This window comes from Triticum dicoccoides, chromosome 4A, assembly GCF_002162155.2.
Source record: "Triticum dicoccoides isolate Atlit2015 ecotype Zavitan chromosome 4A, WEW_v2.0, whole genome shotgun sequence".
In the NCBI taxonomy this organism is placed as follows: Eukaryota; Viridiplantae; Streptophyta; class Magnoliopsida; order Poales; family Poaceae; genus Triticum; species Triticum dicoccoides.
The window spans coordinates 626,294,123-626,298,552 of NC_041386.1; positions in this window are offsets into that span (position 1 = coordinate 626,294,123).

Consider the following 4,430-nt stretch of genomic DNA (forward strand, 5'->3'; position numbering starts at 1 on the left):
CCAAAAGATGGAGGAGAATCGCTCAACTAGTGAGCATGTGCTCAGATTGTCTGGGTACTACAATCGCTTGAATCAAGTGGGAGTTAATCTTCCAGATAAGATAGTGATTAACAGAATTCTCTAGTCACCATCACCAAGTTAGTAGAACTTCGTGATGAACTATAGTATGCAAGGGATGACGAAAACGACTCCCGAGCTTTTCATGATGATGAAATCGATGAAGATAGAAATCAAGAAAGAGCATCAAGTGTTGATGATAGACAAGACCACCAGTTTCAATAAAAGGGCAAAGGGAAGAAGGGGAACTTCAAGAAGAACGGCAAGCAAGTTGCTGCTCAAGTGAGGAAGCCCAAGTCTGGTCCTAAGCCTGAGACTAAGTGTTTCTACTGCAAAGGGACTGGTCACTGGAAGCGGAACTACCCCAAGTATTTGGCGGATAAGAAGGATGGCAAAGTGAACAAAGGTATATTTGATATACAGATTATTAATGTGTATTTTACTAGTGTTCGTAGCAACCCCTTGGTATTTGATACTGGTTCAGTTGCTAAGAGTAGTAACTTGAAACGGGAGTTGCAGAATAAACAGAAACTAGTTAAGGGTGAAGTGACGATGTGTGTTGGAAGTAGTTCCAAGATTGATATGATCATCATCGCACACTCCCTATACTTTCGGGATTAGTGTTGAACCTAAATAAGTGTTATTTGGTGTTTGCGTTGAGCATGAATATGATTTGATCATGTTTATTGTAATACGGTTATTCATTTAAGTAAGAGAATAAATTGTTGTTTTGTTTACATGAATAAAACCTTATATGGTTACACACCCAATGAAAATAGTTCGTTGGATCTCGATCGTAGTGATACACATAATCATAATATTGAAACCAAAAGATGCAAAGTTAATAATGATAGTGCAACTTATTTGTGGCACTGCCGTTTAAGTCATATTGATGTAAAGTGCATGAAGAAACTCAATGCTAATGGGTTTTTGGAATCACTTGATTATGAATCAGTTGATGCTTGTGAACCATGCCTCATGGGCAAGATGACTAAAACGCCGTTCTCCGGAACTATGGAGCGAGCAACTGACTTATTAGAAATAATACATACTGATGTATGAGATCCGATGAGTGTTAAGGCTCGCGGCGGGTATCATTATTTTCTGACCTTCACAGATGATTTGAGCAGATATGGGTATATCTACTTAATGAAACACAAGTCTGAAATATTTGAAAAGTTCAAAGAATTTCAGAGTGAAGTGGAGAATCATCGTAACAAGAAAATAAAAGTTTCTACGATATGATCGTAGAGGTAAAATATTTGAGTTACGAGTTTGGCCTTCAGTTAAAACAATGTGAAATAGTTTCACTACTCACGCCACCTGGAACACCACAGTGTAATGGTGTGTCCGAACGTCGTAATCGTACTTTACTTGATATGGTGTGATCTATGATGTCTCTTACAGATTTACCGCTATCATTTTGGGGTTATGCATTAGAGACAGCTACATTCACGTTAAATAGGGCACCATCTAAATCCGTTTTGACGACACCGTATGAACTATGGTTTGGCAAGAAACCAAAGTTGCCGTTTCTTAAAGTTTTGGGTTGTGATGCTTATGTGAAAAAGTTTCATCCTGATAAGCTCAAACCCAAATCGGAGAAATATGTCTTCATAGGATATCCAAAGAAGACTGTTGGGTACACCTTCTATCACAGATCCGAAGGCAAGACATTCGTTGCTAAGAATGGATCCTTTCTAGAGAAGGAGTTTCTCTCGAAAGAAGTGAGTGGGAGGAAAGTAGAAAACTTGATAAGGTAATTATACATTCTCCCTTATTGGAAAGTAGTTCATCATAGAAATCTGTTCTTGTGACTACTACACCAATTAGTGAGGAAGCGAATGATGATGATCATGTAACTTCAGATCAACTTACTACCGAATCTCGTAGATCAACCAGAGTAAGATCCGCGCCAGAGTGGTACGGTAATCCTGTTCTGGAAGTCATGCTACTAGATCATGATGAACCTACGAACTATGAAGAAGCGATGGTGAGCCCAGATTCCGAAAAATGGCTTGAAGCCATGAAATCTGAGATGGGATCCATGTATGAGAATAAAGTATGGACTTTGGTTGACTTGCCCGATGGTCGGCAAGCAATTGAGAATAAATGGATCTTCAAGAAGAAGACTGACGCTGACGGTAATATTACTGTCTACAAAGCTCGACTTGTCGCAAAAGGTTTTCGACAAGTTCAAGGGGTTGACTACGATGAGACCTTATCACTCGTAGCGATGCTTAAGTCTGTCCAAATCATGTTAGCAATATTCGTATTTTTATGAAATCTGGCAAATGGATAAACAAAACTGCATTCCTTAATGGATTTATTAAAGAAGAGTTGTATATGATACAACCAGAAGGTTTTGTCAATCCTAAAGGTGCTAACAAAATGTGCAAGCTCCAGCGATCCATCTATGGACTGGTGCAAGCATCTCGGAGTTGGAATATGCGCTTTGATGAGATGATCAAAGCATACAGTTTTATACAGACTTGCGGTGAAGCTTGTATTTACAAGAAAGTGAGTGGGAGCACTACAACATTTCTGATAAGTATATGTGAATGACATATTGTTGATCGGAAATAATGTAGAATTATTCTGCAAAGCATAAAGGAGTGTTTTGAAAGAAGTTTTTCAAAGAAAGACCTCGGTGAAGCTGCTTACATATTAAGCATCAAGATCTATAGAGATAGATCAAGATTCTTGATAAGTTTTTTTTTCAATGAGTACATACCTTGACAATATTTTGAAGTAGTTCAAAAATTGGAACAGTCAAAGAAAAAGTTCTTGGCTGTGTTACAAGGTGTGAAATTGAGTAAGACTCAAAGCCCGACCACGGCAGAAGATAGAAAGAGAATGAAAGTCATTCCCTATGCCTCAGCCATAGGTTCTATAAAGTATGCCATGCCGTGTACCAGATCTATTGTATATCCTACACTGTGTTAAGCAAGGGAGTATAATAGTGATCTAAGAGTAGATCACTGGACAGCGGTCAAAATTATCCTTAGTGGAATAAGGAAATATTTCTCAACTATGGAGGTGACAAAAAGGTTCGTCGTAAAAAGTTACGTCGATGCAAGTTTTGACACAGATCTGGATGACTCTAAGTCTCGATCTAGATACATATTGAAAGTGGGAGCAATTAGCTAGAGTAGCTCCGTGCAGAGCATTGTAGACATAGAATTCGCAAAATACTTACGGATCTGTATGTGACAGACCCGTTGACTAAAATTATCTCACAAGAAAAACATGATCACACCTTAGTACTCTTTGGGTGTTAATCACATAAACGATGTGAACTAGATTATTGACTCTAGTAAACCCTTTGGGTATAGGTCACATGACAATGTGAACTATGGGTGTTAATCACATGGTGATGTGAACTATTAGTGTTGAATCACATGGCGATGTGAACTAAATTATTGACTCTAGTGCAAGTGGGAGACTGAAGGAAATATTCCCTAGAGGCAATAATAAAGTTATTATTTATTTCCTTATATCATGATAAATGTTTATTATTCATGCTAGAATTGTATTAACCGGAAACATAATACATGTGTGAATACATAGACAAACAGAGTGTCACTAGTATGCCTCTACTAGACTAGCTCGTTAATCGAAGATGGTTATGTTTCCTAACCATGAACAAAAGAGTTGTTATTTGATTAACGGGATCACATCATTAGAAGAATGATGTGATTGACTTGACCTATTCCGTTAGCTTAGCACTCGATCGTTTAGTACGTTGTTATTGCTTTCTTCATGACTTATACATGTTCCTATGACTATGAGATTATGCAACTCCCGTTTGCCGGAGGAACACTTTGTGTGCTACCAAACATCACAACGTAACTAGGTGATTATAAAGGAGCTCTACAGGTGTCTCCAAAGGTACATGTTGGGTTGGCGTATTTCGAGATTAGGATTTGTCACTCCGATTGTCGGAGAGGTATCTCTAGGCCCTCTCGGTAGTGCACATCACTTAAGCCTTGCAAGCATTGCAACTAATGAGTTAGTTGTAGGATGATGTATTACGAAACGAGTAAAGAGACTTGCCGGTAACGAGATTGAACTAGGTATTGAGATACCGACGATCGAATCTCGGGTAAGTAACATACCGATGACAAAGGGAACAACGTATATTGTTATGCGGTCTGACCGATAAAGATCTTCGTAGAATATGTGGGAGCCAATATGAGCATCCAGGTTCCGCTATTGGTTATTGACCGGAGACGTGTCTCGGTCATGTCTACATTGTTCTCGAACCCGTAGGGTCCGCACGCTTAAGGTTTCGATGACAATTATATTATGAGTTTATGAGTTTTGATGTACCGAAGGAGTTCGGAGTCCCGGATGAGATCGGGGACATGACG